A 23,294-nucleotide genomic window follows, 5' to 3' on the forward strand; every position below is an offset into this window, starting at 1 on the left:
CCAAAGCAGAAGCAGTTTCTGTCACCTTATGGCTGCCTCCTTACCCAATATTTTTTTGTTGTTGTTCAAGATTTGGCATAGGTTAAGAGAAATACAGACTATATTTTGTTTTCTGTAGTGTCTTATATTGCATGCTTACTCATTTGGTGATTAGTAAATGCTTGTTGAATTAAACTGGGGTGCTTGCTGTGTTCCTTGAAAGAAGTAGCACCAGTAAGGGTGAGTTCAGTACTGATGAAGAGCTCACCAGGCGATTCTGATGTATCTGTCTAGTTACCAAATAGTTGTTGAATGAACTGGAACATTTTCACATTCAAGATATGATTGGTATATACTTTTTATATCATCAGATACATCTATCAAGCCGTGAGATGGGTGGACCGTCAGTGTACAGATGTAGAAATGTTCACCAACACTGGCCAGCACACCCCCCATCTCCACCCCAACCCTCAAGTTCCATTGATTATTTTATGTGTTCGTGATAATGTGTGAGACTACTACTACATAAACTGTAAAGGGCCATATATATGTTCCCCTTTATTACTTGACTATTTATTGCTGGTATAGGCATAGTATAGGCATGAAAGGAAGGTTACATAGCCGTCTTATTTTATCTGAAAACCAGTGTTTTAATTGAGTAGATTACTTGAGGTACTTACTCATTGAGTTAGAATTTGATAAAGATTTCATTTATGCTTGTGTTGCTCTGTTTTTGTATGATAACTGTGAAAACAGTAGCAAATTTCTAATTGACAGTCATTTGTTGTAACTTCCTTAATGGAACTGTCCTACTTGGAATTTCCCACTTCTGGGAATGATAAGCAATAGGAATGATTTCTTTCATAGTACCTGATTAAGATAAAGTGGCCTTCATCATAAAGACGTGTAAAGAAAACTAAACAAATGTAGAGGCTGACAGGTATTTGTAGAGGGCATTCCAGCATTGGCAGTCCAGCCTGAGAGGAGACAGGATGACCTCCTGGGTGCTTTCTGGCTCCAGACCTGTGATCAAGAGTCCATAAGTATAGCTGCTTGAGCACTGAAAATAGCAATACCAGAGAAACCCATTTTTAATGAAAAGTGAAAATTCTTAGCATTGTAGAAAAGATTATACATTTGCATATATGTAAGAAATTATTTTTACATATACATAGAGAAATCCTAGTAATCTTTTCTCAACTATGTACAGAATTAGTTCAGGTTATATAGTTCTTGTCGTGATCTTAGGGCCAAATTATTCCCATAGCAGTAAAGTACATATTGTATTATTTAAATTGGAGAAAAAAATAATTTTATTTAAAGAAATTTATCTTATGCCATTTTAGGACCTCTGATATTTAAAATAAGTCACCTTTTCTATGAATTTTTAATGTGGCTTATTGATTTTGCTAGAATGCATATTTTTAAAGAACAGAATAAGCTTCTGCTTTCAGGAATTCAGCCTAGTATTTCAAATGAGAGCTCATGTATTGCAACATTATTTATCTATTTTTGTAAAGGGCTGTTAATCACTTGGTGCCACCCTGTCTGAGTTGTGTGCTTGTAGATTGTCCACATGAAATCACTTGATATGGCACCTCATTTCTGCAAGATTTTTTCCTATATTTTTAGCCCACCACCCTAGTATGAAGTTAAATTACTTAATAGAAATATTTAGAGATGAGAAGCTTACTTTTAATATTGCAAATGTTGCCTTACCCTTTTTGGAATAGGTTAGTGTTTAAAAACGTGTCAGTGTAGTTATGCAACTCTCTCTCTCTCTGTGTGTGTGTGTCTCTCTCTCTCTCTCTCTCCCCCTCCTCTTGTCTCTCTCTCTCTCTGTCTCTCCTCCTTCTCCTTCCCTCCCCCTCAGCTGTTTCTGAGCACAGAGTCTTTTGTTTAAAAGAGGGGTAAGTATGTCAAATTTGTTTCTGTATTATATTTCTGGGTTTGAAGTTTTACTGGATACTTGGTTTTTGGTAGGGCTATCATTTAATGCCTCTTGAATTATTCTGCAGGAGTATTAGCAGGAGTTGTAAACTAGAGTTCATATGTGAAATGTGAGACTGTGACCTCTTGATCCAGAGGCCAGGACTGTTGCCAACCGAACCAAACCCTTCCTTTTCCTAAGAATAGAAGTGCTCTGCCTAATGATTGGCGTTCAGCCTGGTGCTTTTGGTGTGTTCCAGTAATTGGTGAGAATCTCAGATACACATGTTGGTTTTGTGTGTGTTTTGAGTGGACAAGCAAGTATTTCTTTGTAGGGATAAAGAGAGGTATAATGTGAATAATTTCTTTAAAGAGTTTGTGAAGGAATTCTGGTATGGCAGAAATACCACTGATATGTATGACCTCCCTCTTCTCCTGCCCTATAGAAGTTTTTATCAAATGTGGAAAGACATTGTGGAAAGAAGTGGCCATTTTAATGTTAAATATAAACAATTTGAAAAGAAACCTGTAATAAATGTTATAACTGGCGAGTTGCAGTGGCTCATGCTTGTAATCCCAGCACTTTGGGAGGCCAAGGCGGGCAGATCATGAGGTCAGGAGTTCGAGACCAGCCTGACCAACATGGTGAATCGCCATCTCTAATAAAAATAGAAAAATTAGCTGGGCATTGTGGCACATGATGAGTAGCTGTAGTCCCAGCTACTCGAGAGGCTTAGGCAGGAGAATTGCTTCAACCCAGGAGGTGGTGAATGAATGAATGAATGTATCATCTAGGTCTCTAATACTTGGAAACGTAAGTTCTATGAATATTAAACTGAGAAAAAAGACATTAGGACTAGTAAAGAGTTAGGTTATTTGTGAGGCAGGAAACATAAAATGTTGACTGTATCCTTTAACCTATTAGTTTGAACTGTTCAAAGTCAGAACATAGTGAGCTTCACAAATTTTAATCTGATGGTCAGGATTAATAATATGTCATAAATTCAGTATTCCTGTTCTCAGATCCAAGATGCCTTATATATGTTTCTACTTTCCTTACACCTCTGCTCACTCACGCAGTGTTTTGATTCCTGACTATCTTGAAGTCTTTCAGGACAAAAGTGGTTATGAAGACGTCATCTGCCAGAGAGACTAAAAGAGAAACCTTCTTCCTTGACCCAAATAGTGGAGATAGATTGCTTGATTAAAATTCAGTTAGGTCAAGTTAGTTAAGTCAGTATGTCAATAAATTAGTTTAGTAAAATTATATATAAGCAATGTACTTGGATAAGTCAGTAGAACAACAACCTACAGATAAAGGTCCATACCCTGGCCCAGCATCACCTTTCTAGCCTCATCTCTCCCTCTCTCTTTTTTAATTAATAAAAAACAAAGAGAGATGGGGGTCTTACTATGTTAGATAGTCTGGTCTTGAACTCTTGGTTCCAAGCAATCCTCACACCTTGGCTTCCCAAAGTGCTAGGATTATAGGCCTGAGCCACCTTGCCTGGTCTCTGGCTTCATCTCCATCTGCCACCTCTTCTCCTAACTCCTCTCTTCCTGCCTGCCAGGCACCACCAATCAGGTGCACTGAAGAGATGCACCTCTTGTGCGTGTTGTATGTTCATGCATGCATTTGTAGCATTGTACATGCTCCTACTTCTTGGGCTGTCTACCCTGAGAAACTCTTAACACTCCCCTCATTTTTACTTTATCCTTTAAGGCTCACCTCTAACTCAGATATGTCACAATTTTTCCTGTAGCTTGTGCTAATAATATTTGAACCCCTCCCTTATCCCAACTTTTGTAGCATTACTTCACCCATTTTTATTCCTATAGCATTTCCTCAATGCTAATGTGTCTGTTTTTCACATTTTTAACCTCTGAAATTAGGGTACTACTTATAATTCATGGGATCTTAGGTTTTCTTTTTTTTTTTTTAATTAGTTTTTTTTCATGTGGGTGCAGGCGGGCTGAGGCTGAGAAGGGCATCATTCAGGATCTTAGTTTTGGTTAAATAAGTACCTCCATTCTGGTGGAGAATTGAAATTCTGTGCTTGCCTTGCTTCTGGAACTTGTATTCTTCATTGGGTCCATATCTCTAATTCCTCTTTCAGCACGACACCTAATAATTGATGCCCAAATGTTGTTAAGCAGAATTAAAAATACTGTATTTGGCTTTTAGTATATTCAGGGAAATTTTAACGGTATTATTTGTTCTGAAATCTATCAGTAATAACAATAATGACTAGCATTTACAGAATCCTTATTGTGTGCCAGGCACTGCTTTAATTCCTTTATCTGGAGTAACTCAGTGAATCTTCACAGTAACTCTGTTATCTCTATTTTATTGTTAAGAAAGCTAGGGTACAGTTCAGTCCAAATCATAGAACTAATAGGTGATACACTCAGGATTGTAGCTCTGTTAATCTGGCACCAGAGTCCACATAACTACTATTATATACTAAAATGTATTTGAATGTTTATTTAACCAGGTCTGTGCTTTGTGCATTTTTTTATGTAATCCTCTTTATAGCCCCATGAGAATTTATAGTGTAATATACCAGAACACTCCAGTGGTCATTTTTATTTTTTTGTTTTCTTTTTTATTATTTTTTATTATTATTAGTTGAGTGCCTCAGTAGTCATTTTTAGATGTAAATTCTAGTCTCTATTCTGATACTATAAAGAGATAAACATATTATAGTAAATTTCTACATGTACATGCTGGAGTTTGAGGGTTAATAAGATGATCTGTCTAGTCTTTGCTACCTTTTGAAATTACTAAATTTAATTGCTGAAATAAATCTAGACTCTGGTGGAAACGAACTAACATTGAACACCTTTTATGCTTAAGGCAGATACACGTTATCCCTATTTACAGATGAGGAAAGGAAGTTCAAAGGTTAAATAATTTGACCAACTTATTGAACAAGAAGTACAGGCAGAATCAGTTTCATCATTGGATCTCCACCCCTGAGAATGGCTTCTACACAGGCAGAGCCTCTGCAACATTATTTTTGTTTTTAGGATTTTCAGGAAGTCTTTTTTCCCCACCATTTTTTTTTTACTCTACCATTAAGTTATCTTAAAATGAAGTCATTAGCTTTCCTTTCCTACGTATTTTAATTATATTCAACAGCTTTTAATAAACATTTCATAACCATGTACATATTACTTAATATTAGCCGTACCATTTCTCTGCCAGCTATACCATGGGTTTTAAAAACTGTCATATTAGTGATATTAGAATGATAGTCACGTAAAAAGAGGAGAAAAATGTCTACTATGTAGATTTTAGAAATTACTAAAGTATATTGTGGAAGTTAAAGTTTTAGAACGAACTTTAAAAGCACCTTTGAATTTTCTAGCTTTGTGCTAACTTTATGACTAGGTTATTTAGAATAACTAACAGAGTACAGTCTGTATTGGACACTTAATAATTTTGATTTTTTTTACTGTTGTAAAATTCTAGCCAATTACATAGCATGAAATTAATAGTGCATGCTTCAAATTGGGAAACTTTGGTATTTCTTAGTTGACTTGCAAGAGATTACAGCTTTGATCTCTTAAGCTGCAAGTAAACATCTGACTTGTCTATAAACACATGGTTTCAAGCTTTTGTGGAGCCTAAGATCATCATTGGTTTGAAAGCTGAAATAAGTATACATTTATGACACTTATGTTTCTGCAAAAAGAGAAGCTTTGGATTAAATTTGTCTGCAAAATCTTGTGTAATAGACAAAAACTGAAAAAACAAGAGCTATAACAAAGACTTACATGGTTTAGTGGTAGTTCACTGAGTTCAGTAAATCCCGTGTACCTAATGTGTGCTATACACTGACGGGTTTTGGATGGCATAATGTGCCTGGTTTAAGGATCCCATGAGAGTTCATGATACTCAATGTTAGTGTCCATTTGGGAGTAGCCATACAGCACTAGAATCATGAATTTTTTTTTTTTTTTTGGAGACAGAGTCTCACTCTGTTGCCCAGACTGGAGTGTAGTGACACAATCTTGGCTCACTGCAACCTCTGCCTCCCGAGTAGCTGGGATTACAGGTGTGCGCCACTACACCTGGCTAATTTTTGTATTTTTAGTAGAGATGGGGTTTCGCTATGTTGGCCAGGCTGGTCTTGAACTTCTGACCTCAGGTGATCCACCCACCTCAGCTTCCCACAGTGTTGAGATTACAAACGTGAGCCACTGCACCTGGCCATAAAGTATTTATTATATTTTAAACATAATATCTTTCTTACTGTTCTCTAGACAAGACATCAGTATCTAAAATGCCTTTCCTCATCTTCTGCCTGTTCTTGGTCATTTTATCAATCTACTTTTAAGAACATAATACAAATTATGCTTTTTATTGCATGTGTAATAGAGGTTTAATATAGGAGAAAACGTTTGAAAATACATAAAGGCCAAAAGAACAAATAAAGGATCTCATAACCCATTGATAACATATTGGCTGTATATTTTCAGACTATTTAACTATAATCTTTGAATATTGCCAAACACTTCCCTGGTACAGTTTTAACTATTTGTTGTCTCACTAGCTGCATATGGTAGAGCCTATTAGAATATGACATTTTTGCTGCTTTGTGTGATATTCTGATGTATTATCTTTTACCTCTTCATGTGTTGCTATGTAGTTTTTGCTTAGTTACAGTTTGAAATATGAGTTCCTTTTGATTATTATAGCAACCTCTCTTGGCAAAACGCCATACTGCAGGATTTGGAGGAAATCTTGAAATTGTTACCATAAAGCAACAAATTAAAGGTATATTAATGCTATGTAACCTGAGCATATTTAGATAGATCACCAGCCAGTGGAGTCAATCTACAACTTCCTGAACAGGCTATGTTTTGGAGCCAGGCTTTTGAAGGAGCTGTAGAATAAGACAAGAGGCATGGTTTATACAGGGAGATGGAATAAGATGGGTATGATATGTATACTGGATTAGAAATTGGTAGCATACCTTCAAGAGAGAAAATAAGCTGGTGAGATAAAGGGTTCAAAGTGAATGTTAAGCCACGAGATGGATGAAAGGGGAAAGCAGATTTATTGTTGTCATGGGGAGGGAAAGACTTGTCATGAATTGTGTTTAGGGGAAGCTGGCCTAGCAACTTACTTGGAAAGTGGCTTGTGAGGCAGGGAGTATAGTTGAAGTCTTTTAAGGTATATGTGAAATGATTGGCCAAACTTGTTATTGCTGAGTATAGAAAGTAAAAACAGAAATGATATGTAAATAACTTAATATTGCTCTCTTGTGATGATGGAAAAGTAGGAAGGATTTGTTTGGGAAAGGCAAGATGAATACCTTTGTTTTCAGTTACATAAAAGAGTTTATTTAAATTTATTTTCCTCCTCCTCTTGTTCTTTTGCAACTTTGGAGTCTGATTAGAGACTGGATCTTCCTTACTCTGTACCTCACATCACCTGGCATGATGACTTTTGCCCATAGTTGTTTCTCAGAAACATTCATTAATTGCATATATGAAAGAATATAGATTACTGGTATGTGCTAAAAAAGAGATTTCGAACAGTGTGCTTCTTTTTTGTTTTTATTTTTTGAGATGGAGCCTTGCTCTGTGGCCCAGGCCAGAGTGCAGTGGTGTGATCTCAGCTCATTGCAAGCTCCATCTCCCAGATTCAAGTGATTCTCCTGCCTCAGCTTCCTGAGTAGCTGGGATTACAGGCACATACCACCACACCATAAATATTTTTGTATATTTAGTAGAGACAGAATTTCACCATGTTGGCCAGGCTGGCCTTGAACTCCTGACCTCAGGTGATCCTCCCGTTTCGGCCTCCCAAAGTGCTGGGATTACAGGTGTTAGCCACTGCGCCCGGCCTGCTTACTACTTTATGTAGAAATTAGAAGTGTCATTTTAGTGTTCTTTGTCTTTTGTCTGCCAAACAAGAAGTCTCAGAATGTTTTGATCTCTGGCCAAGTGAAGTATTGCCAGTCAGTGGCTTGAGAGATTTTGAAGTGATGACAGTGCTTAGGTATCTTACATAGCAAATTGTTGAGATATAAAATCTGTTATCAAATAGTTTAGTTACTAAGTTAAGCCTGCATTATATAATGTATTTGATTATCTAATGGTTTTACCCAAATCTTTTTCTTCCTTTAAATGCCATCCTCAAGTGTAGGGGTTCTATCTTGTACTACTTATTTTTTAGCTCCCACATGTCTGTAGAATTGTATATGGCTTGCAGTAATTTTAAAAATTTATATTGGCTTAATTTAAACCTTAAAACATTTTAAAAAATACTAAGTCATTAAGAATGTTAATAGAACTTGGTTAAAAAAATTTTACACATGAAAATCTTTTTTCAATGAAAATACATACATCCAAATAGTTTTTCTTTTTTTTGGAGACAGAATCTTGCTCTGTCACTCATACTGGAGTGCAGTGGCATGATCTTGGCTCACTGCAGTCTTCGCCTCCTAGGTTCAAGTGATTCTTCTGACTCACTTTCCCGAGTAGCTAGGAGTACAGGTGTGCACCACCATGCCCAGCTATTTTTAGTATTTCTAGTGGAGATGAGATTTTACCATGTTGGCCAGGCTGGTCTTAAACTCCTGACCTCAAGTGATCTGCCCACCTTGGCCTCCCAAAGTGATGGGATTACAGGTATGAGCCACTGTGTCTGGCCCAAACAGTATGTCTTTTATCTAGTTGTTATAGTGTGGTAAAATTTCATTTTCTTTACTTTGATGAAATTATTAAACTTTTTTCTTTTAGCCCATATAGTATTTAGGTTTGTCACATTTCTTTCTTTTTATTATTTTTTTTTTTTTTTGAGATAGGGTCTTGCTCTGTTGCTCAGGTTGGAGCATGGTGGCACAGTCAGGGCTTACTACAGCCTTGATCTCTTGGGCTCAAGCGATTTTCTCACCTCAGCTTCCCCAGTGGGTAGGACTATTGGCAGGCACCACCACACCCAGCAATATTTTTTATTTTTTGTAGAGACAAAGTCTACTTTGTTGCCTAGGCTGGTCTCAAACTTCTTAGTTCAAGTGATCCGCCTGCCTCAGCCTCCCAAAGTGCTGGGATTACAAGCATGAGCCACTACACCTGGCCTGTTTGTCACTTTTAATGGCTTAGGATTTCATTTGGTAGATGTTTACTTTATTTTGATGGTTGTGTGGGAGTGTCATAGAACAAAGTACCCAATCTTTCACCCTGCACAGCTTAATATTGTACTTTGACTTGTTCTCAAATCCACTGTTTTCAGAGGCAATTAAAATTAAGCCTTTTGGGGTATAAATAAGCCTGAAGTCTTTATCTGAAGGAAGGGATATATCTGATTCTTGATTGTTCACACGGCTGGTCTCTCTGCCATTCTCGTTTTGTGACTTGTTTATAATACTGTTTCATTAAGAATTTTTTCTGCCTTACTTGTCATACTTATTGTAGTTGCAAAGCCTAGATCTTACAGTTGTGCCAAATGGTAATTCAAAGTCAACAGAAGTTACATAGACATCTTGATTTTCTTTTAATATTCTTATATCTACTAAGTTGCACAGGTTCACTAAATTTCCTTTAATTTGATTACAATTCTTGGAAGAGAGGATTGAAAATACGGTTCAGTAACACATTTAGAATTTTCACCAGGTCTTAGGCTGTGAAGGGAAAAAAAACATAATCTGCATGATTAATTTCCTTACCTTTTAAAAAAATATATATAATACATAACATATACAAACATACATCATAATACATACATGGGATAATATAAAATTCACCATTATAATAATTTTTAAACATACATTCAGTGTTATTAGTCACAGTGTTATACAGCTGACATCCATTTCCAGAATTCATTCATCATACCAACTAGAAACTCTGTACCTATTATATTAAATAACTCCCCATTCTCCCCTTTTCTCCAGCCTCTGGTAACCTCTGTTCTACTTTTTGTCTCTATGAATTTGCTTGTTGTAGGTATCCCATGTAAGTAAAATAATACGATATTTATCCTTTTCTGTAACAGACTTGATTTTTTAAATTACAGAATTCTATTATATGTATATACCATATTTTGCTTAGGTATTTATTTGTTTTTGTTTTTTTCTGAGACAGAGTCTTGCTCTGTTGCCCGGGCTGGAGTATAGTGGCGTGATCTTAGTTCACTGTAAACTCCATGCCCCCGGGTTCAAGCGATTCTCCTGCCTCAGCTTCCTGAGTATCTGGGATAACAGGCGCGAGCCACCATGCCCAGCTAATTTTTGTATTTTTAGTAGAGATGGAGTTTCACCACATTAGTCAGGCTGATCTCAAACTCCTGACTTCGTGATCCGCCCACCTCGACCTCCCAAAGTGCTGGGATTACGGGCATGAGCCACCATGCCCAGCCAGATATTTGTTAATGAGCATTTGAGTTGTTTCCCTTCCCCTGTTCTGTTATTGTGAATAATGTTGCTGTGAGCATTGGTATGCAAGTATCTGTTTGAGTCTCTGCTTTCAATTATTTGGGGTATATACCTAAAAGTGAAATTGTTGGATCATGTAATTTTTTTACTTAATGTTTTGAGGAGCCACTGAACTGTTTTCCCACAGTGGCTGTACCATTTTACATTCTTACCAGCAATGCACAAAGGTTCCACTTTGTCCATATCCATGTCAACACTTGTTTTTCATATTTTCGATGGTAGGCATCAGAATGGGTATCTCTGTCACGAGTAGTGTTTTCATGGTTTTGATTTGCATTTCCCCAGTGGCTAGTGATGTTGAGCATCATCTTGTGTGGTTATTGGCCGTTGGTTTATCTTTAGAGAAATGTCTATTAAGGTCCTTCTGTACCTTTTATATTTTATTTTTGAAGATAGAGTCTTGCTCTGTTGCCCAAGCTGGAGTGTAGTGCTGTATTCGTAGTTCACTGCAGCCTCGACCTTCTAGGCTCAAGTGAGTTTCCCACTTCTACGCACCAAGCGGCTGGGACCACAGGCATGTACCACCAGGCCTGATTAATCTTTAAATTTTTTGTGGGCATAGGGTCTCGCTTTGTTGCCTAGGCTGATCTTGAACTCCTGGCCTCTAGTGATCCTCCCAACTCAGCTAGGTTCTAAATTCTTCATAAATCACCAAAAAAAAAAAAAAAAAAAGAACAAAACAATAAGGGTTCACAGTTTTCACTATGATTACTATCTTGAATTTAGAAGGTAAAAAAGGGCAGGGTGCAGTGACTACAGCAATGGAAATTGAACTATGGCTGTTCTTACTGATAATATATGTATGTAGTCCCTATATACTCTTAAGTGTAGCCATTCTTGATTTTGGTGAGTCATATAATCCTAGATCTATTTATTTATTTATTTATTTATTTATTTTTTTGAGACGGAGTTTCGCTCTTGATACCCAGGCTGGAGCGCAATGGCGCGATCTCGGCTCACCGCAATCTCCGCCTCCTGGGTTCAGGCAATTCTCCTGCCTCAGCCTCCTGAGTAGCTGGGATTACAGACACGCGCCACCGTGCCCAGCTAATTTTTTGTATTAGTAGAGACGGGGTTTCACCATGTTGACCAGGATAGTCTCGATCTCTTGACCTCGTGATCCACCCGCCTCGGCCTCCCAAAGTGCTGGGATTACAGGCTTGAGCCACCGCGCCCGGCCAGATCTATTTATTTTTTATCCTTCTATTTTATAATATATATCTATTAGCCTATATTTGTTAAATGAGAAATTTTAATATTACATGTTATACAATTATCTTGACAGTTGAGTTTAAGCAACACTATTGAACATACAAGGGACTCTGTTACAGGCTAGAGGTACAAAGATTAATAGAACATGGTATGTATGTATGTGTGCATTTATTTTTGAGACAGAGCCTTGCACTGTCTCCTGGGCTGGAGTACAATGGCACGATCTCGGCTTGCTGCAACCTCTGCCTCCCGGGTTCATGCGATTCTCCTGCCTTAGCCTCCTGAATAGCTGGGATTACAGGCACACACCATAACACCTAGATATTTTTTTTTTTGTTTTTTTAATAGAGATGGGGTTTCACTGTGTTGGCCAGACTGGTCTCGAACTCCTGACCTCGTCATCCACCCACCTCGGCCTCCCAAAGTGCTGGGATTACAGGTGTGAGCCACCATGTCCACCCGTGGTCTTTATTCTTAAGAGTAGAACAGTACTTACCAACAAGAGATGATTTTTGTCTCTTTCTTCCTGGGTACGTTTGGCAAAGTCTGGAAACATACTTGGTTGGTACAATCATGTTTAGTCTTTTTTCAGCCAGAGGGGTTTAGTTGAATTGTACTTGGGTTCTCTCATTTAAGTGGTACAGAAATCACACCTCTGTAATTTAGCCAATGCTTCCCCCTTGTCTTTCTTTCAAGAATGCTTCTCCAGCCTCTCCAGCTAGCTAATTTTATAGATTATTCCGCACTCTATTCAGAAGCTGTCACCTTTATGTGTCCTCCTCTGTATTGCTAGGTTGTACCAAGAACCTTTCCATAAACACCCTAAGCTGCTCTCTCTATCATTTTATGTTCAAGTTTTGTCTTTATGGATCTTTCCCACTAAAAGATAAGTTCCTCCAGGTCAGGGACTATGTGCTATTTTTTTTTTTTTTTTGATGTTATCAGTACTTGACACTTAATTGGTGTTCAGTAAGTGCTTTAAACAAACTGTAGCTTGGATAATATTGTTTGGCTTAGGTTTAGTGTGGTTTTTATGTTGTATGGATAGGGTTGGAATTGTGGCAAGAGAAACTGATTGACAGAAGACTTGAATTCTAGTTCTGCCTCTACCACCCATTAGTGCTGTCACCTCAGGCATGGTTGAGTGACCATTATGAGTTTTAATTCTGTCATGTACAGAGTCAGGGAGGGTTGGGCTGCAAGGTTGAGAAGAGCACTCATTTCATAAGCTGTGTATCACAGCGCAGTTAACTGAGGCCAGATGACCTTATTGAACACAGTTGTGTATCTAGGAATAAACAGAAGAGGCTTCAGTGTAACTGCCAGATATTTTCCCCATAATTTAAGACAGCAGATTAGAAACAGTAGTTGATAGGAAATACCAAGCACCTGGGAGTCTAACTGAAGAGGTCCTTTGACTTATCTGTGAAGAAACTTTTGGCCTATACTGTTTTTATTGATGGCCTGGATAAGTGAACTATTACTGCGTTCAATGTGGTTCACATAGAGCCTTTAGTAACCATTTCTCACCTGGCTAATGAAAAGCCAACTATAAGATGCTGATCAAACAGCTTTGTAGTGAGTTGTTTTTCAACCTCTGAGTCATTGACATGAAAGCAATCATAGATGCGGCTTCTACCAGTGACCCCGATGTTAGCAGTTTTTGGACAGGTGACAGGTAAGGCACTCGCAATGCACCTTTCACTCTGACCTCTGTAGACAGCCTCGTTGATCTGAGAGGTTAAGTCTGGATTTTGTCTAGGGAAAGCCAAGCTACTCTGTGAGTCTGAAAATATGTGTTTTAGTCCCATTGTGGACAATTAATTAAATATCCATTTCTTTGTGTATAAAATGAAACTGTTGGTCAGGTGGTCTCCAAGTTTCCTTCTAACATTATTATACTCTTCTATGTAAGTTGCCCTTCGATTTCAGCAATTCTATTATTTTTATTTGCTGAATCACCAGATGAAGCCATTCAGAAGGTTAAGCTATTGTTTCAAAAGATTCAGATTATGCCTGGACATAACTGAATAATCTAAATATATTTTAGTGTGTGCATCGATTACTAGAAGTAAGTTGTGCTGTCTTTGTGTAATTAAAGGGGAACTTAACAGCCTATCTTGGAAAAACAGGTATCTGGATTTTTCCTCAAAAACACGAGAGGAGCATTGGATCTGTTAACTGCTGTGTGGAGGCTGAGAGAGCTCAGGAAAACCTTCCTAAGAGCGGACATTTGAGCTGACCTCAAAGACTTGACAGTTGAGGAGTGAGGGTGGGAAAGGAATTGAAGGCAGAGGTACTATGTGAGCAAGGGCATGGAGACATGAAATAGTGATCTATGGGTGAAGTTACCTTTTAAGTGTAAAGTGTTTTTTATATTTTGAGAGCTTTTGAATTTTCCTTTTCTCTTACGATTTTAATCATATCCCCACATGGACTTCATTTTTATAGACTGAGGTGTTTCGGTTACAATTAGGCCTGGTCTTTGTTTCATCCCTTAAGCCATCTTCATAGTTCATCTTTTGTTTAGTGGTTGCATTATGTCAGTCTTGAGCAATAGTGACCAAAATTTTCCACAGTGTCACAGATACGAGTGATTCACAGATGGCAAAAGTCACTGCCCACTCTACCACTGCTCCTCCCCACCACAGTTGTAGTGGACAAAACATTTTATGAAACCTCGTACATGTATAGAGTTTTGTCTCCTCTTTTAAAAAAAAGATAGCAGAGAAATAATCTTTCTTTTATAATTCTTAGGTATGTCAATCTTCTCACCTTAAAATCCAATAGTGTTTTCTGATACATCATTAAAATATCAGTTATTTTCTATGTGTTTATTATATGTGAATTAGAAATTCAATGAAGTGAGTTCTGTGGATAACCAAATTGAGTTCTGCTTCAGGAACCTTTTTAAAGTAATTATTAAGTTTTTTAGTTATTGGAAGAATTTTAAAAATAATTTCGGTGAAACTCCTAATGTATTTCCTGTACTCAATTTTATCTTTCTTCCAATTTAATAAACAGCCTTTTTGCCAACTTTTTAGATTCCCAGAGCTTGAGTTTGTTCTTAGTGAGCTGCTAGACATTTGACATCTTAATGGGAGACTAGAAGAATGTTTCTCTCCATACAGAGAAACTCTTTAAAAAAAAAAAATCCATAAGACCTAGAAACCTGTGAAACCACTCTCTGAGTAATCCTCATGTAACACTAAAGATCCAACCTGCTAGCATGGTTCTCATAGATGGAAGGAGTCTCTAAGTGTTCATGTTACTTAATAAGTACTTTATAGTATAACCTTTTTATTAATTTCTCTTTAATGACCATGACTGTGACTATTAGTAACATTTTCTACCAGTATCCATAAAAATCCCCCTCAAGAAGGTGATAATATATTTCGTAGCATAATGGAATTTCATAGTCATTTAACTTGAGAGGATCAAAGAAGAAAGCTGTGTTTTCACTGACAGGATCACATTTCAGTTGCAGCTTAACAGAAAGCAAGTTGAATCCTAGTTTTCAGCCTGAACAAATGCTCTGATTCTGGTGAACTAGGGAATTTAAAGTATTTTTGTATGGTTATACCACACTGTGCTCTCTTGCTCTCTCTCTATAAACATGTTAAATCCAGAGGAGACAGAAGGGTGACATTTAATCTGTATTTATAATTTGGTTTTGAAGGACTACTGACTCTTCTAAGTAAGCCAGTCCTGAAAGCTTGATTTGTATGAGTGTCTAGCAGTCATTAAAAAAAAAAAATTAGACATGCATGTGTGTGTATATATATGTATGTGTCTATATACCTATATACAGAGAAAGCACAGCATGTTATAATTGTACAAAGAGAAATTAATGGATGGAAAAATGATGGGTGACTGTTGCAAGAATTTTTGGCCATGATTGAAAGAATCCTACCACTCTTTTGCCCCATATGAAATCCACAGATCTGGTAAACCACCTTAATATCTGTCACAGTCCTGTATGTAAAATTTATTCATTAATTTATTATTGTCACCAGTAACCTTAATGTAGCCAAGGGTTCCCTCACTTCCTTTAAATTAATTTGTTACTTATTGGTAATTTAACTCCGGTTGTGTTACTAACAGTTGAAAACTTGAATGTTGCCATAAATATGCAATGAATATGGTTTCAGGTTTGTAGCTAACTATGATTCCCTTACAGTAGACATGTGAGCCAAAAGACTGAAAAGTGTTGACATCAGATACTATTTTATTTACTTTAAAAATGGTTACATGGATAACATACTTTGTTTTGCACAACACAGTAAATAATCAATAAGTGAAGTATTTCTTCTTGTTTAGTGGTGGCCTGTTATATATCACAGCTGCTAAAGCTGCTAAAGTCAAATTACTTCACTGAGATTGGGTAACCTGACTTCCAACTTAAATAAATCTAGTCTTTGTTCTCAATTCATACTTTAAGGACTTTAGTGCCTTTCTACCACTGTCCTGCCCTCTCTTCTGATTGTAGAAGCCCTGAAAGCATTACCAAAATTTCAAAGTTATCTAAGTAATATTTCCTAAAATGACATCTAGCGAACAATGAAATATCAAAGTAGATTTTTTGTGTCATTTAATGAATAGTTAAGACTAAGTGAGAGTCTATGTTTAATATTTATTTGACTAGAAACCATCTCATTATTTGACATACATTATGTGTAGAATATGTAAAAAGTTAAGTTCTGTGATGTTTTGGGGTCCCTCCCCAAGTTATTTTACTAACTTTTACAATATGAATCTTTTTAGAGGATTGAAGACATTATGTATTGTTATCAAACTTGTTAGAAGTACGTGGTAAAGAATATAGAAGGTTTCTGACTGTATTATTTTCATTAAAATGGCTGGAGGAGGAGTGGGTGTCAGCAGTTGTTTATGTTACAAGTTCCTTAATACACTTTCTTTTGATGAAGATCATTTGCCCATTTTGCTAAGCAGTGTTTAGTTTGATTTTCCTTACTCTTCCTGGTGATTTGCCCTTTGGGAAATGTTTCCCTGGCTGTTAGACTTGTGGTGTATTAATATTTTGGGTGACTAAAGCCCTGTTATGTTGTTAACAGTTGAAAATTTTAATGTAACCATAAATATACAATGAATGTGGTTCCAGATTTGTAACTAGATTCCCTCACTGTAGTTGTATGAGCCAGCCAACTGAACAGATCCTTATTTGGAAACCACTGGTGTCTGATGTGGCCACAGAATGCTGATTATAGCTTTGTTTGACTGCCTAAACCTGTCTTCCTTCCTGGTGCTTGGTTGAGGGCCTTACTCCTAAGTCGTGTCGTGGCAAATGAGGTCAGAGTTGGTACCCATCACATTTGCTTCATCTTCACAGTTTTTTTTTTCTTTCTTCTGTGCCTAGACTGACAATTATAAAATTAAAAGATAATTCTTGCAGTGTCTCTAACCTGTGTAAGAAAGTTGACTTCTTTTTGACATCTAACATGTAGTAGTTCCATTTAAAATAGCCTTTGCTCAGGAATGTCAGTTTAAGCAAAACAGTAGAATATGAGAAAACCACTATTTTTTAAAGAAGTTGAATTCCTATTTGGCTCTTTTGGGTAAATAAATGTCTTATTGTATGTAAAGAGTTCAGATTATGAAAGAACTTGTGAAATTGCTAGGTCAATTATTTTCTTAAAATAACTTGTCATTTAGGAAAATAACCAGATGCTAAAGAGTCTTCCCTGCTAACTTTTTTTTTTTTTTTGAGGTGGAATCTCACCCTTGTCGCCCAGGCTAGAGTGTAATGGCGCGATCTCAGCTCACTTCAACCTCCGCCTCCTGGGTTCAAGCAATTCTTCTGTCTCAGCCTCCTGAGTACCTGGGATTACAGGCACCCACCATTACACCTGGCTAATTTTTGTATTTTTAATAGAGATAGGGTTTCACCATGTTGGCCAGGCTGGTCTGAAACTCCTTACCTCAGGTAATCTGCCCACCTCGGCCTCCCAAAGTGCTGAGATTACAAACGTGAGCCACCATACCCAGCCTTGAAATATATTTTTATTTTTATGTCTGCCATTTCTCTTTTTTCCCCTTTTCCCCCTAAGGTGATTATTATGAAAAGAGCTAGGTAGACTTTATAATTGGAGTTCTAGTCTTTGTTCTCAATTCATACTTTAATGACATCTGTCATTTTCTATATAAGAAATCAGGACAAACAATTTTTGAAGTATTGGGAGGAATGTTCTCAGTCACTATGACGTTAAGAAGAGATGTTCAATTTTGCTGAACATAATTCAGATAAAAAGCATTTGGGATCAAGATCAAGAGAACTGTGTTTGCTTCAGGAAGCCTCCCCTTGAGCTTTGGCATTATTCTCATGACTGGTCCATTCTCACCCCTTCCTTAGGGAATAATTATTTACCAAGGAAGTTATGTAAGCATGTCAGCACGTCACTTTATTTGTCAGCGTGGTTAAGTTGTGTTTAAATTGGTTTCATACTTGTGAGCAAATGTTAATTTTATCAGACCTAAAGCTGTAGGGTCAGATTATAGTGAGGTACACAATTTGTAGACTTGCAATAAATGGTCATATTTGCTTTTACGTATTTCTGCCCATACTTGTTCATAATGTTAACTCATTAACAGCCTTCAGTGATAACTTAATTATTTAAATTTCAATTTAAGATTCTAATTTCTTGTAATACAGAAACTGTATTATCATAGAGGCAAAATGTGTAAGTCTTTTCATCCTTATCAAGGAACTGTATATGCATAATCCCTGGATTTTTAAGGTTCTAGAAATAGTCCACTGTGGACATACACAGATACAAAAAGCATATAGTTGTGGTTTAGGAACTGTGGCTCATAGAAGGATTAGATTGAACAATGTATCATTGTTCCTAGAGTCAATTAAGCATGTAGGTCTAGCTAGTTTGGGAACAGCCTCTAGCATGTGACTCTATAACACTTGCACAACAAACATGGGCTTGATAAATGAGCAGTAAATCTGGGCTGACTGCCCACTCCCAGTACTGCCATCATAGTATTTTGAGGGCCTGACAACAATATTAGAAGCTTAAAGCATTCTTCACATCATTTTGTATTATTCCTGTTTTTCCAGTTTTAATCTTATTGTTTCCTAAAAGTCAATTCTTCTTAATAAAAAAAGAATCTTTAGTTGATCACTTGATTTCTCATTAGGTATTAGGCTTTGTGATCTTACATATAGTTAAATTCAAGCTCACTTTTCTTCAGGAAAGTGGGTGATTTGGTTGCCCAGATGTCTCATCTGGGCACATAAAGCACGTTTTTGTCATGTTACTATTGTTCATCCTTATCAGAAAAAATTCAGTGTCTGAGCAGGTCACTGTCTTCAGCAGTGCGTTGTTTGGGTTTTGTTCTCTTTTCCTCTTAACACAATGAAGATGATCTTAAAGGTGTGTTAGGGGCTTCAACACTTGGCAGCTGTATTTTTTTAAAAGTTTCTAATTATGATATTAGAAGTGTCCATAAAAAGTTTCTATTCATAGCGTCTGTAGATTATATGAAATTCTTAATGCCTAATTTGTGCTATCTGACATCACGAAATCTTAGCAGATTTGGAAGGAACCAGTTTGTTAGGTAGCTGTGCACAGGTACAAATGATTTAAGATTACACTGCTGTGATTTTGTGAAAAATCGGTTTTTCAAGTTTTTTAATTTAGAAGAAACATTTTCAAAAATGGATTATGAAAAGAGAACAAAAGAAACAATATAGTTAGGTTTAAGTTTATAACAGCTTCATTTTACTGATACTAATTGTAGACTTTAACCAATATTGAATTATTTTATAAATTGAGAGTTTCAGGGGATGCTTAACTCCTCAGATAAGTGGTTTTGCTTCATCATGTACACAAAATATTTACCCTCTAGCCATTTGTCATTCTTAAAACAATAGGTGATGAAATCTCAAAATAGTATCTAAAGTAGTGCTTCTCAAACTTTTAACGAACATACAGAGGATCTCATTAAGCTGTAGATTCTTCATCAGTGGGTTGGGTGCAACCTGAGGTTCTGCAGTTCCGACTAGCCCCTGGGTGTGGTCAGTGCTGTTGGGACAAGGCCCACACTTGAGTAGCAGGAGTGCGAAAGAATTGGTAGTAACCATACTTAAGTTTCTAAACTTTATCACAGAATCAGTGTCAATGTTAATCTGTTTCTTAGTTATATTATTTTTAGTCGTTTATTTTACTAACCTACCTGAGCACTAACCTCCTACTACTGCTTTCACAAATTAGCAGCATAAAATTCATCCTAAACTTTGAAGATCAATGTAAGAAAGTCATCAATGTTTTGGTTACTATAAAACCCATTTTGATTACATTGTTCGGTGTTTCTTAAATAAGGGTTATAGATAAAGCGTTTGAAAATAAAACACACAACCAATAATTTGAAGCATGTCTTAGAATGTATTAGGATGAGCTTTGGCTGATAAATATTGCTTATTATTTGCTTTGGTTTATATTGATAGAGATGACTATCTTATGGCTTAAATAAAAATTGATTGCATGGAGAGGTTTTTAGTAGTTAATATTTTGAGGCATTTGGTTATAGGAATGAGATTTTTATTTTATTTTGTAATTATTACGCTGCTCCTCTTCCCTTAGGAGCCAGTATGTCTACACTTGCTGAGTTCCTTTTTTAGTGCATGCTCTCTTTTTTTTTTTTTTTTGGCTGGCCAGATGTTTATTGGCAGGTTGCAGTGCCGCACAGCTCCTCAGAGCCTGGCCGGCCAGCAGGCACCCAGGGTGCAGCACTCAGCCTGTAGCAGGAGGGTCTCTGTTCACATGTCCAGGCTTCTGGTTTATTCTTTCCTACGCTGATAGCTCTCTGGAGGTTGAAGTAGTGGTCAGAAACATTTTTATCATTTCTATTCCTTGCCTTCAAACCTGTAGTGTCTACCCACTGCATCTCTTCATTACTTATCAGCGAAAACCAAACTCCCTATTAAAGCTCTTAACCTAGACCTATCATCTCCACTTAACTGAACTCTTATCTCATTTTTAATAAAATATACTCTTGACTCATTTACCATGAAGTTTTCCTATTTTAAATATTGGGCTAGCAACAGAATGAAATATTTGAGGGGTTTTTGTGTACCAGGAATCACAGTCCTGGTTGCTTTTATATATGTTACTGAATTTAATCATTTCAACCCTAGAAAGGAAGTCAGTCCTGCTTTATTGAAGGTGGAGTAGATTGATAAAATTTACCCATGCAATCCAGATTGTCATTGGCAGAGCTGGAATTTTAATATACATCTGCCTTGCTTCCCCTCCCCCCCCCGCCCCCACACACAGAGGAGACTTCTAAAAGGAGGAGGCATCTGGGTCTTTAAAAGGTTGGATAGAAATTAGGTGTTTTGTGGACCAGCTGGGGAAAAGATTACCCCTGAAGGAAGAGTAACCTGACTACCTGCCTGCCTGTCTGCCTGTCTCCCTCCCTCCCTCCCTTTCTCCCTTCTTTCTTCTCTTTTCTTCCTCCTTCCCTCCCCTCCCTACATTCTCTCTCCTCTTCCCCTCCCCTCCTCCCTCCCTGTGTTGCCCAGGCTGGAGTGCAGGGCACAATCTCAGCCCACTATGTAACCTCCACCTCCTAGGCTCAAGCAATCTTCTCACCTCAGCCTCCCAAGTATCTGGGACCACAGGTATGCACCACATGACTGGCTGATATTTTATATTTTTCATAGAAATGGGGTTTCACTGTGTTGTCCAGCCTGATCTCAGACTCTGAGCTCAAGTGATCCACCCGCCTCTGCCTCCCAATGTGCTAGAATTACAGTGTGAGCCACCATGCCTGGCCTTTTGTGGTTTCTTAATAACATTTTCTTTTCTCTAACTTACTTTATTGTAAGAATACAGTATGTAACATACAACATAATGGACTGTCAACAGTAGGGGTGAGTAATTAAATTTTTGGGAATAAAAAGTTTTATGTGGATTTTTGACTGCATGGGAGGGTTGATGCCCCTAACTCTTGCATCATTCATGGGCCAACAGTATACTGTTGCAAATTGATAAAACAGCATTTATTTTTCATGGTTTAATCTTATAGAATAAATGTTAACAAAATATTCTCAAGTTAATTTTATTCTACATTTTCTTTGGCATCTAAATGGGCACATGTATTTTTTTTTTTCTTTTCCGAGACACAGTCTTACTCTGTCACCCAGGCTGGAGCACAGTGGTACAATCTTGACTCACTTCAACCTCTGACTCCTGTGTTCAAGCGATTCTCCTGCCTCAGCCTCCTGAGAAGCTGGGATTACAGGCATCCATGCCCAGCTAATTTTTGTGTTTTTAGTGGAGATAAGGTTGCACCATGTTAGCCAGGCTGGTCTTGAACTCCTGATTTCGTGATCCACCCACCTTGGGCTCCCAAAGTGCTGGGATTACAGGCGTGAGCCACCCTGCCCAACCAGGTGCATGTATTTATAGTTGGAAAATTAGGTAATAGCATTTTTATTCCTTAAAGAGATGTAGATCTTTTTTTCTCCTAGGCCAGGCACAGTGGCTCACACCTGTAATCTCAGCACTTTGGGAGCCAGAGTTGGATGGATCACTTTAGGTCAGGAGTTCAAGACCAGCCTGTCCAACATGGCAAAAACCCCATCCTACTAAAAATACAAAAAAATTAGCTGGGTGTGGTGGCACACACCTGTGATCCCAGCTACTTGGAAGGCTGAGGCATGAGAATTGCTCAAACTCGGGAGTTGGAGATTGCATTGAGCCAAGATCACACCCCTGCACTCCAGCCTGGGTGATGGAGTGAGACCATCTCAAAAAAAAAAAAAAAAAAAAAAAAAAGAATTTCCCATATTTAACTCCCATTCTAGCTAGAGCCTGTGATTCTTTCTTAGTGTATTAGTGGTAAAATAGAATTATTGGTGAGATAGCAGTCTGTATCCATTTCAGGATAGTTAATAGTACAAAGTGTCATTTCTTTGCTGTTTCCATGGTTATCAATAGGATTATTGAAGAGAAAACTGAGATTTGAAACTTAAAACAGCTACCAAAAAGAGAAATGTTTAGCCATCCAGAAATAAACATTTTGATATTCTTTCTATATACTTTCACTACACACACACACACACACACACACACATTTTAAACAATTAGCCTTGTCGAGTACATACTGTTTTATAACCTAGTTTTTAAAACTGTGTTAATATTTTCATATCATATAGTCTTCTAAAACATTTTCAATAGCTGCTTGCAGTCCATCGTATGTAACCATGTTTATTTAACGAATTCCCTATCATTAAATGTTAAGTGGCTTTCAAATTTTTGCTGTAATAAATTATACTGAAGAGAGGTTTATATATAAAGTTTTGATTACTTCTGGCTATTAATGCAGCGTACTTTTAAGGTAGTTTTATTTGTATAATATATCAAGTTTTTCTTCATTGAAACAATGAAACTTTGCTACAAGAAAAGTTAGTACTTATTGAAAGCTTTAATGTGCTAGATGCCTTGCAGTCTTATATTTCACAGAATTTTTAGCTGTTTTCATTCCAAACTTTACATATTAAGAAATCTATATGTATATGTGTATTAGTAAGTTAACAGTTACGTGGAAAATGTCCAGCAAATATCAGAGGGCTTTGTATAAGAACATGTTATTCAGCAGTCACAGGAGAAAATGAAAACTTACCAATGAAGTTTTAAATTCTGCTTTGGCTTTGTAGTATATAAGAAGACGATTTTTTGGGTTTTGTGGTGTTTT

At 37.1% G+C, this 23,294-nt stretch overlaps 1 protein-coding gene across 12 annotated transcripts in view; it reads left to right on the forward strand.

Annotated features, from left to right (window-relative positions):
* Nucleotides 1–23,294, forward strand: part of YAP1 (Yes1 associated transcriptional regulator) — a 126,415-nt gene that overhangs the window by 33,298 nt on the left and 69,823 nt on the right. The gene's annotated exons all lie outside the window — the stretch shown is intronic.

The sequence above is a fragment of the Aotus nancymaae genome, unplaced genomic scaffold, assembly GCF_030222135.1.
Source record: "Aotus nancymaae isolate 86718 unplaced genomic scaffold, 86718_ANA_hifiasm-v0.15.2.pri h1tg000012l, whole genome shotgun sequence".
Lineage (NCBI taxonomy): Eukaryota > Metazoa > Chordata > Mammalia > Primates > Aotidae > Aotus > Aotus nancymaae.